Here is a 12,351-nt window from a genome sequence, read left to right as displayed (position 1 = left end):
GTGGACTACTGATTGGTATATGGAGTTATGGACTGCCTCACATCGTGATACTTTTTTTGATTCCTTCGTATTTGCGTGTGGTCGAATACTTGTCAGTTTCGTTTTGGGTATTGCTCATAGAGTAAGTGGGCGGGGGCCGTACCATTTGCTACTGGTTCCTCTCCCCAGGCTCTTTCTTCTTTCTCCCTTCCTTTTCCGTTTCTCTATATTCTCTTTTTCTATATTTCGGGTTCATTATTAGGGCGACAGGCACGCTGCTGGGGGGGGTAGGCCGTAGCCTTCTGCAGGGGTGCAGGGTGGGATGGGTGGAGTAGGGTCTATTAGGTAGTTCTTTGTTTCTATGGCTCTTTTGTATCCCTTCCTTGGGTCTCCACGACTGGTTGTAACCCCGTGGGGTGAGTTACAGTGAGGGGAGGAATCTGTATTTTACGACACATAATACTCTTGGCACTGTTTCTCCTGATTTGTCGCTCCGCCCCCATGCACGGTCGCTATTTGTATTTTGCTCGCCATTATCATTGAGGGGCGGGTACAATAACGTGGAGTCCCCCTACTTCTTTCTTCTTTGGTTTTCTCGTTTTCTTATTTCTGGGGTTGGGATGTATAGTGCTTGCAGCCTATTTGTTTCCCTGACGGGTTTTATTACTGCGGAATTGCTGTTCAGTTAATCTCTGGGTACATGTGGTTGGGCGTGGACACGACCATTGAAGAACTATAAACGGATCTATGTTTTGCACGCTATGGACCTTTCTGACTAATGCTCTTCTGTTGTACTGTAACGAAACAGTTGGATTATTCCCGCCATGTACTCCAAGTTGCTATCTATACGACCGATCCTTTATTCTTTAAATATATAAAATTAACCTCCTCTAATCCTGTGTTGAGTGGTTCTAGTTAGCTGATAATACTGACTTGCAGCGCTGGGTAATATCGTTTAACCACTCTGTGCCTTTAATGGACGATGGTGCTTTCCAGTTTTGCTCCGTGGCCGGCCTCCGGGTTGTAGGCCCATATTTGTATGCATCCATTTTCTCGAATAAAGGTTTTCAAAAATTTTAAACAAATTTTTTTTAAAAATCACACGAGTACACACCGACACTAAAGCACACAAACTTACAGCCCATACATACGATGACACAAGCACATACAAAGTAATACAAAACATATACAGTACTGCCGTAAGAGTATACACATGTTGACACACAAGCTTAAAAGCACTGACACACAAGCTTAAAAGCACTGACACACAAGCTTAAAAGCACTGACAAGACAATGCACATAATTGGATACAAGAGGATACACATCCTGACACAGGAGAACACACTCTAACACAAGAACACACTTAAGCATGAGAGCATATACGCATTGACAGAAAAGCACACGCACTGATCCAACCACTATCAGAAGAGCATACACATCCAGTCACAAAAGCACAGACATGCACAAACTGAAAACAATCATACACAAACTAACATTTGTGTGCATGCACAATAGGACACAAAAGAACAGAGAGGAACACTGGGGCACACAAATATTGATTCGAGAGTGCCTGCACACTGACCAATGAGTACACAAGCACCAACAAAAAAGCTTTCACAATGTGACGTAAGACAAACGTGCTAACACAAGAGTAAATGTGTACTATGATGCAGAGGCGACAGGAAAGCACAAGTGGACCCATAAACACAAAAGCATGTACCCACACACGAACAAAGGTATGCGTACACAGGAACAAAGCATAATGACAGTGACACAAGAGCGTACACGCACACCAACTCCACGGTACTACAAGCGGGTGCACACACTGCAAAAATAACACATATACTCACACTAGAGCACCTAGGGTAACAAAACGTAAACATGAACACACACTAACGCGACTGAGCGCACACACTGATACAGCAGTGTGCACACATGCATTTACATAAAGTGCACACAAGCGTTCATCAGAGAAGACATAGACAGGGGCAAACACTCGCACAGGAAGAACGACCAGCGCTGCTGACTTCACGGACGGGGCACTTTGGAATCCTCAATTTCAGCCCTCGCCATTTGCATAACAAAGCCCCCCGAGGAAGAGGTAGAGGAATCGCTGGGCAGAGAAAGATTGTAAAAAGGGGAAGGGGGGGGGGGGGAAAGAAGGAGGCAGGAAATATACACAATAAAAGAGAGAAAACGGAGCACATGAGAGCTGATGAAGCAAATAGATGTCATTCTGTTTAAAGCGGCAGCTTACCTTTTATTGTAGAAAGGGAGAGAAAGTACTTACCTTAAAACAGGAGGAGGGACCCACTTCATCTGGAGTTCCTAAGTAAGCCCACTTAGAATGAAATAATTGCAAAGCACTTCACGGGTCCAGCAGAATCTGTGTTTGCATCTACAGTAAGAAAGAGTGGTGCGCGCCTCGTAAGGGATAGTAAGCACGATGCAAATTCAATTATAATACAATCATGTTCAGGATCGGCCCCCCATTAACGGAAATGCTGGCAGAGTTAAAACACGGGGTATAAGAAACAACCACTGAAGCTATGTGAAACTGCACTGATCTTAATCTGACAATACTCTGTTTTAAACACAAGTTAAAAAGATAACAGTTCTGCCACATTATTACAATTTCGCTAAAATCCACAAACCTAAAATGAGTCTGCCCCACATCTACATCCGTCCACCCATACACACGCCGACGCTAAACAATGTAGTCCCTATGTGTTTAGTCATCCATCTGTACATTGACTCCCTCCACCCAACTATAACCACATATTGATAAACCAGGATTCATCCAATAATCCATCAACCTATGTGCGATGTTTGTGGCATATAGCAACGGTGGCACATCTCTATAATGTTATGACATGCACTAAATGTCGGTCAGCGCGTGCTAAAGTGACCACCTGTCTGGTACTTACACGGACCGTCAGTGGGGTCAGCTTATTGTTCCTGTGTTCGCACTTCCGTATCGCATCATAAACACCACTTCTGAGCATACTCCAGGACTCGTCTGGAAATAGGAGGTACTGACAGTGTAAAGTGTGTAAGGTAACCTACGATTGGAACATTGGTTCTTGGCCAATCCTAGATCACCGCACAGAATTCCGAAGTGCTGATTGGCTGTGGCGTACGCCTGTACCTCTTAGTGAACCTCTTTAGTGAACTCTAGTCGTACTCACGCAATCGACGATTTTCGCAAAGTGCGGGGGCCTGCAGTTCTTGGTGGATGGGGGACGAGAAATGACCCCTGGGGGCTAAGCAGAGCGATGGTTGTATGCCAACAGTCTCCGGCTTCCCATGGTGGCCGCTCTGTAAGTGACTGTTAGGGTATGCCTCTTTCATAGATTTCAAGTCTCGGAAGTCCGTGCCCGATAATAGTCCTAGTATTTGTGTGCATTGTGGGACACGACATGTAGTCCTAATTTCACATAGTGATAAATGTGACAACTCGCCCCATGATGCATTGCTAAACTAAAAAAGACAAGTACTCGCGTAACTTTTTTTTTTGTTTCTGCCATCCCACTTGGACGGACTGCCCTGACTGCCTGCTGGCGCAAAAAGTTTATTATCTTCTTTATGTTTCACCCCATAAAGATAACAAATCTTTCACGCCAGCAGTAAGTCAGGGCAGTCCGTCCAAGTGAGATGGTAGAGAGAGAGAAAAGAGTACATCACACAGAGCTGTTTCCCAATGGCCAGCCTCCGTTTAGCATCAACGGTGATGCCGGCCAATGGGAAAGAGGGGCGGGGCTTAAAGCCACTAGTGAAAGCTCCTCAATCTCATTAGACCTCACCAGCGAGACTGCGCATGCGCAGCCATGGCAGGCAAAGCCTAAAAACCGAAAGGTTTAAAGGGACCGCTTGGAAAAGTAAAAGGGAATAAGCATGGGGATGTAACAGCAGGGAGCAGGACCAGGAGGAATACTAACTAGAAACACATGCACTCTTAGTGAGTATTGCACAATGAAGAAAAAAGCAGCCCAGGCCAGTAAGTACGACCAGCAAAAAGACGCTCTGAAAGAAAGCAGTATTTGGGTCACGCTGCAGGCAGGGCACAAGTCGAGAATACACGCAGGTACATGGGGTCCACCCACTATTTTCACAGGGTGGACACCGCCCACCCTGCAGAAGTGGGCCTCACTCAAATATGATGAACTTGTTCCAGTGTAATTTTCAGACACTGAGGATCATATTCAGCAGCACCTGCAGGTTGTCTGATTTCATTTCCAGCAGCAACGTGCACCTGGTGAGGGGAGCTTTCATATTTCCGACTCCAGCTAGGTCCATAAGAAAGGCTGTCTGTAAGGGGCCATCAGGCCTCCTTTTGTTTCACTATCCTGACTGGAAGCTATCTGAACATCACAGTTAGATGCAAATGCAGAGTGGGGAAAACAAAGGCACACAGATTGTTGTATCACTTCACAAATACTTGCGAGATATTTTTTTAACATTGTTCAATCCCTGATATGGATGCACTGCAAGAATGTCCGATGTGGTGGTCGGCTCCAGTACTTACACAAATAACAATTTACCACAATTTTATTTCATTTATAGCGCTACTCGTCCCAATGCAGGGTGTCAGAGCGCTTTGCATCACACCTAAACATTATATATTGATTTACATATTTAAATGATTTATTGTCAATGTACAAAATGTGTTATAAAAAAAAGTTAGGGTTACAAGGTGAAGGAGTTACATGTCCTCCCAAGGTCACTGTGCTATATTAGAAGGTTTATAATTTATGAAGTGCAAGTAACTAAAGGATCTCTGTGTTAAAAACACTAATTCACCTAACTACATAAAATTAAAGTCTGTCATCTGTATTTTAGATGATGTGCTTTGCAGGAGATGCATTAACCCTCTATGATACTTTGTCAAAACTTGACTAGAGAAAACACAGGCCTATCCAGCAAATGCATTACCCTCCAAAATTATTCTTACCATTATTATCCTTTCCTGGAATTTACTGGGCACACAAAGATATCGGCCAGCAGGTGCCTTACCCCTTAAAATAGTTTAGAATGCATACTTTGCCACTAATTAAGCAGATTAGATGTACTGCTACTTGTCTCCTTGTTATCAACTTCTTTTGGACAGAGTTTTAAAAAAAAGTAAAAATAGGGAACAAGAGACCTCACTTTTTATGACACCCCGGTGATGCAGGCCTCTCAATAATATCTTTGAGGTGACGCAAAGCTGGCCTCCTAGATGTGGACTAAAACAAAGCAGCGTAAATCGCGGAGCTGCCCAACTCTACGTGAAGGAGGTGTTCCATGAGCGTTGTGGTGGGTTTTCCCTTGCAACACCAATGGGTTTTGACACATTTCCAGATTGATAAGGATCTCTAAACCTTGGAATGAGTCAAAACTGAGTGCCTCCCCAGGAGAAGAGTATTTAGGAGAAATAACTATTTCTCGTTGTTTTTTCCTCTATGTGTGCTGCATTTTACAGCACACATAGAAAGAGGAAAACACCTCCATTGATTGTTTTTGTGCAGAAAGGTGTTCCTTGCTGCACAAAAACAATCCTATCAACAATGCAGACACCACCGCATCATGGTTCAAGGGTGCCTGCATTGGTGCTAGACACCAATTTGTGCGCCTGTACATGCAGAAAGGACAGGAATGTGCTGTATTTCATCAATACTGCGCATTCCTGCCCTTTCCTTTCGAAGCAGGGCAGAGCTGGAAGAAGCATTGCAGCGCCGCCCAGCACCAAAACACTGTATATGAGGCTCTCAATGTATAAATTGAGGCCCACATTTTGCATTGGGGTTGAGTCACTTATTTGGCACAACCCAGATGCAAAGTCATTTTTTTTTTTAATTGCATAATGCGCTCAAATGTACTAGTTATAGACATGTGAAACATGTAGGAAGAGTTTAGACCTAATGTCACTTCCTGTGAGGTCATGGTTGATATGTCACTTCCTGTGAGGCCGTGATATCACGCGGTGATGTCATGCACCATGATGTAACTTGCATGCTGCCCAACTTGGTTAGTCCTCCCACTTCGTATTTTAAGACTTGTGCCCTGGCTGCAGGGGAGGGAGAACCCGATGAAGAGGGAGTGAAGCTGGCACTAGATGACCAAACAGGAGACAGCAAATAAGAGTGATGATGAAGCCAACCAATGATAAGCAGTGGCAACCTTTAAAATGTCTCGCGAGACCTAAAAATGGATGGAAATGTTTCCTGCAGTATATATAAGGACTTCTTTGTATTGCAAGGACACAAGCGTGTAACAGAGTGCAGGCATGCGCCGATTGCTAACCCCCTAGATAAGACAAGCAGGCGTTCTGTCAGCTGCTCCAAACAGCAATTGACACTGAATAAGGCTTAAACCCAGAGCACTGTGTTATGGACTGCACAAGCCGAAGATGAAGACTCAGAAAAAATCTAAATAAGAGGCAGAGAAGGGCCAGAGTTACAGAGCAGCTTAGCACGAAAGAAGCCAGAATAGACAAGTGCTGAGAGTGGGAGAAAAACAAGATAATTACAGATCATATACAACGTGAAAGCAACTATTGTTCCATGCCAAATTGCACTTCGGACTGTTGTGCTACATTACCGCTGTACTGTCCTGAACAAAAAAAAATACATATACATACATACATATACACACAAAACACATGCAAAAGATTGGTTTATTTTAGATCTGGACCAAGGCTGTGGGCTCCATTCCTATGGGCCCAGTCGTCTTACTTCGAATATTAACTAATTTCTAACTTCCCAGCTGAAAGCAATTTCAACCAAGGGAAACAAAGGAACTGTTCTGGGACCAAATGGGTTAAAAAATGCGACCACAGACTGCAAAACAAAGTGTTCCCAGCATGCACCGCCCTCGAACGAGCAGGCTGGTTCCCATTTAGAAGCTGTAAACTGTTCCATGCAGTAAGCAGGCTAATTAAAGGGGGGAGAACGGAGGACACAGTAAGAGAAAAGCAATGTTTATGAGCAAGAAAAAACTAAGTATGGAGGCCGAAGAGGAAGCCTGGCACAGTGATTCACTGCAAGAATATGCACGCAAGCTGGGCACGACACACACTAAATTCTACGCAAGTGTGTCACAGCAAATGCTGAACCTATTTCACCGAACAAATCATTTAAGGTAGAGAAAGGGAACCTACTCGCACTGAGGGCACGGAGATAAACGCACTGAAAGCAGCAGGGACTGAATGCGTGCGACTCTTTGCAATAACTCCAAAAACTAGTATAGCACGCCACATACTTAGAGATAGCTCTACTTTGACATAACGAGAGGGCCTTTGCTCAGACTGCGCGGGTCGGCACACTTAACTCCTGACCCACCACACCCTACGTGTGCCTAAGGCAAACATGCATGCATTGTGGCACTTCACACTCTGAACGCAGGACTACACGCAATGCGGCAGACAACTCACTGCGGCATGCCGTGCAATAGTGAGGCACTCCAGGCACTAAACACATTACGCATGAATGGAGTGTGTCCCTCCCATTCCACGCAGTGACCCTGTGGCATTCTAACAGACCTAAGGATACACTCTCCTCAGTTGCAACTGCAGGGCAGCAGGCGTTTTGTGGGCGCTGGGAAGGCACATTTACACTGCTAACTCCACTCCTGGAATATTTTGGGAAAGCTGGACTTAGTCCAACACTGTTCACAAGGTTTATTCGTCAATCTTAATTCCAGTCACAGAATATGGGGGGGAACGATTCACTTCCCCCAACTTAATCCAAGTTTACTATTTTTAGGGCTCGCCTGGCGTTGCAGCGTGAAGCACTGCCGCCAGCGAGCCTTATTGTGATGGTGTTGCCTCCCCAAGAGGTACAGACCGGTGCACGAGCAGACTCCGGTCTGTGAACGCGCTTCTAAAACGCGGCCCGTCCCACAGCCTCACAGCACTCCTCAAGTACAGCGGGTGAATACTGCAGGCGCCGCCACTGGCACGAGCCGCAGGGAACGCCAACGTGCACGCTCACGGCGTCACGCTCCTGCCCTCCCGCGTCTCTTCTGCGCTCCAGGCAGACTTGTTTTTTTTTTATAACGCGGTCCTCATCCACTTTAGGGACCGCGTTTGTTTAATTATTTGTTTCGCTGTAGTATGGGCCGCTTTCACATTTTGTATTTCTGTAATTATTTAATTATTTTGGAGCACGGTCCCTACCTTTAGCGGCCGCGTTTGTTTGTACTATACAACTGAGCGGGGCCCTGCTTCAATTAGACCGCGCCCTACTGTTTAGAATGGGTGGAGGTCGAGCTGCTGCCGTACAGTCAAGTACCTCTGTTCGCGGCCGTACCCGGCTCCGCAGCCCCCGGCCAGCTCTTCCTCCTCACCGCCCACCAGGCCCCCGCTGCTGCCCTAGTCGCTGCTGGACTGCGCGGCAAAGGGCGTGGCCGAAAGCTGGCCTTTGAGCAGGTGGAGGAGCTCTTCAGCTGCATCCCTGTGCCCGTCCAGCGCCACATCGTGCACTGGAGGTCTCCCGCTCCAAGTGCCAAATATGCATGTTTTCCTCCTTCCAGTACCAGGGTGGTCAGGGAAGCGCACCACCGCCGGCCAGGGTCGCAGCCGGCTCAGCCCCAGTGCCTGCGGGGGCAGCAGGAGCCGCTCCGGCAACTCCCACGGAGACCACCGTAGCACCCGCAGCCCGGGACGGGCTACCCTTCTGCAGAGGCATCCGCCTGCTGGAGACTGGCTGCATGGAGAATGTCCTGCAAGTCGGTGAGTGCATGCCCCGTGCCCCTTCTTGAGACACCCCACCCCTCCACCCCAGCACCCCCTCCCCCGAAGCTCCTGTGGCTGAGTGGACTCAGTATCCCATAAATGACTTTTGGGAAAAAGACATGCGCAGTGGCAGACCTTCAAAGTCCCCCTCTCCCAAGGGATGGTGACATTGCTAGCAGTTTACTACTAATCTGAGCTAAAGCCCATCATAGTTTTGTTGGTTAGGGCACTCCGAGCCGCTGGCCCCATGCCCAACAAAAGGCGACTCCCAAGGATAAATCAATGGATTAATTTAACCGTTTATAAAATTAAGTCATGATTAACCTTCATTTTAGAACGGACCAAGCACAGTTCCTGCATACAGGCTCCGTCTGTTGATCGGCTGTGTATTTATCATTATATTAATAGGGATAACCGTGGCTATAAAGATCTTTTTGAAAGAGCAACATTTAGAAACCTAAACGTGTACAGAATATCCACTGAATTACATTTCAGTCGGCCAATCGAATGTTTTACATATCTTGTTAACTCACACAGTAGCGGGTGCATTCACCGAAGACTTCTAGGGCTTGAACGCTGCTTCACCTAAACTTTTATAACCCTTTATATTGTCTACAAAGCAAAACAAAGTTCTTCATAGTCACATTATATATTAACAGACCCTTTTGTTGATATTTTACCTTTCTGAGTGGCTCCTAATAAGAATGTAAAGTTTGTCTGGTAAGGTAGCTCAATGAGTTACAATGCCTGCTATTGAGACCTTTGCCCAACCTGGATGTCACAGGTTCAAAAATCTAAACTGGCTATAACAAGCATAGGAAATGCAATAGATTTCGCTTTTTTTTAGTTATTGTTAATTTAAATGGTAATGTGTTTTACCTACTAAGGGAGGAGGGAGCAGTAGAGAGACACTGAGGTAAGGAGCTTATGTCTAGAACACAAGCGAGAGGAGTAGAGAAGATAGAGGAGTAGGAAGAAAGACAGGGGTACAGGTTCAAAACGAAGTGGGTGAAGCGTTACGGGACAGTTCCTCATAGGTGCTGGCCAAAATGGAGTCCTTATCCTAACAGATTACATTTTTTCGATGAGCGTTGGGGCTGGGATAAAGTTGGCTTCTCTGCCTGTGAAAAGCCTTGGGTGTGCAACATATTTAAATATACAACCGGCCTGTTCTACCCACTCCCCTGCCTTGGTGATGGTGGTGCGCATCTTCTGCATTGTGCAAACACAAGCCCTACACGGAGTTGTCTTCTAAAAGAATTGCAACACATAGTACTCAATGTTTGCATGTAATAAATCAATATTTTCACGTGCGTGAAAGCTCCAGATGGACTCTACAGGGAGAGAAAAAAAACGTTGGACAATTACAGAAGTAAGCTGTGTAAAACACACAAAAAGAATACAAGTATGAACCTTTGCGAAGGAGTGCCCACTTTTTAAAAGTTGTGCTACCCTTGCCAAACATATTGTAGTATGCCATTAGTAACATTGGGTGGATGAATTAGTTCAATAATGCATGACAATGAAAAAAATACTTTAAGGTAAATGGAGCTAATGGTCTGAATTCAATGGCCAAGAATAGGTGTTGTGTTTTTCGTTTTAGCATCTGCATTAAAGCATCACCTTCCCCAAACACTACTATCATCAGTGCTTAATATGAGCCGGTAGTTTCCGGTGCTCGGCACCGGTCCCAACTGTCAACACTAGCGCTTATAACAGTCTGCTACATTGTGGCGCTGTTTGTCTAATATAGAGACCTGCGCAACAACAGTTGGTTATTAATTCAATATACCTTAAAATGGCTATTAGGTGCCTTCCACATTGTGAGAATCTACTGTGTTGTAATGTGCAAAGGGAGCAGGTATTTTTATTAAAGCAAAAGAAAAACACTAATATGTAAAACAATGTACTAGATTAAACAATAACAACAAAGTCAGCTATTGCCATTACACCATTTGATTAATGCTTCACAAAGGGGAAAAAAAAAACATTTACAATGCCAACAGCTCAAAATAATGTCAATGCGAGACCTATTGCATTGTAAATGCTGGTTACTATTGTAACCCCAAATCTAGATTTTTTGAGCAATTATAAAATAAAAATTTGCAAATAATTTATAAAAGTGTTGAAAAGTAGTAACTTGCATTGGCAGTTAATGCTGGTCTGGATAAACGCAGAATAAGTGAGGCCTTCTCACAAGGAAAAGCTTTACCTTCATGCCAATAAAAAAGGACAAAGAGCAGGGCTACTTATACAAAGTGTCTTCAAACAATTCCATCGTAGCCCTCAGTTATGAAGCAAACCTTTTCAGGCACCTCAGTCTTCATATCCCTGATCCAATGAAGAAATTATTGGATTCCGTATCATCGAACACCCCCATCTTCTTCCTCATATACCTGTGAGAGGAAACTCTTTTTAGAGGGAGACATTCCTGAACGCACTCCATGTTTAAACTCAAGAGTGCCCTGGGTGGCAAGCCTCAGCACCCAAATCTTAACAGTGCAATCTAAGACACTGCAGGTCACGTCACTCAGAGACCTAATTCTCCTAGAGGCCATGCTCAGTCCAGGTAAAGTCCATGATTGCATTACATTTAAACTTCCCTTATACTGTAAGGTCGGGTAGTTTCACTTCCAAGGGATTTTAGAAACGTTTTCTCTACAGTTATAGTCAACTAAGATCCCTAAACAGAGAGAGATGAGCGTTTAAGAACTATAAACACATCCACCAAATTAAATTAATCGAAAACTTGGTCTCACCACAGTCAGACCTTCACTCTAATACGGCACACAAAATGGAGCAAAGCCAGCTTAGAAAGAAAACTCTGAGTTATGGACTCACTGTTGTAAAAAAATACAAAAAAAGATCCTTGCTACTCTAGCAAAAGCCAGGAAAGACCTTAAACCGGTTACATTCAAATAAGCTGGTTAAGGAATAGCATGCCAAAACCTCCCCAAACATATCCCTTTTACCTGGTTTCAGAGACTGGACGAATTCGTAACTGTGGTTTAAATTCGATGCTCCTGTTGCAGGCAGCCCAAGAATTTTAACAAAGCAAACGTCTCTGAGGACAGGGCAATCATCAAAAGGGTGGGGGCTCCCTAAATTGGGATGGGCAAACATCTTTTCAAAACGGTAAAGGGTCCTTGAACAAATGCTAATTACATAGGGGTGGGACTTTTGCGTGTAAGGGGTCGACTTTCCAAAGGAGATGGGATTCACTTCAAAGAAGGGCACTCCCCTAGAGGGTTTGATGTCCCCAGCCCTAGAATGGGCATTTAGAGTCCTACAGGGATCCCTCTTGTCTATGTCCACGTTCTGCCCTGACGGAGCACATTTTTCAACCATCCAAGCAGCCACCTGCCTTACTGAGCTGGTTTTCATCAGGGAGGAGGAGGAGGATTTAAAAGCAGGGTTCGCAAGAACACTGACCGGAAGCATTACACGAGACAAACCGTTGCGGCCAGGGACTTGAAGTGGGCCCAGGATTGGGGAGGGAAAGAGAGGACATGCGAGTGCACGTTATTAGGATGGAGGGTGAGGAGGTGGTGTGAGACACACGGGAGAACGAAGTACGCATGAGGATGAGACATGGGAGTGGATGGAGGTAGACTAAGAGCACAATTATGATGGAGGAATGGTGTGAGGTTAGTTCACAG

General features: G+C 45.1%; 1 protein-coding gene across 7 annotated transcripts in view; it reads right to left on the bottom strand.

Moving 5' to 3' along the window:
* The window catches only part of ATP2B4 (ATPase plasma membrane Ca2+ transporting 4), a 780,797-nt gene that overhangs the window by 645,617 nt on the left and 122,829 nt on the right, over positions 1-12,351 (bottom strand). For 2 of the 7 annotated variants that reach the window (XM_086923497.1, XM_086923499.1), the window contains exon 2: positions 2,270-2,377. The exons of the other annotated variants lie outside the window; for them this stretch is intronic. The gene's annotated coding sequence lies outside the window, so the exon portion shown is untranslated. The remainder of the gene's footprint in view (positions 1-2,269; positions 2,378-12,351) is intronic. 7 annotated transcript variants of the gene reach the window in all.

The sequence above is a fragment of the Lissotriton vulgaris genome, chromosome 5, assembly GCF_964263255.1.
Source record: "Lissotriton vulgaris chromosome 5, aLisVul1.2, whole genome shotgun sequence".
Classification (NCBI taxonomy): Eukaryota; Metazoa; Chordata; class Amphibia; order Caudata; family Salamandridae; genus Lissotriton; species Lissotriton vulgaris.
Note: the sequence above shows the minus strand (reverse complement) of the source record. Positions and strands in the feature narration are given on the sequence as shown.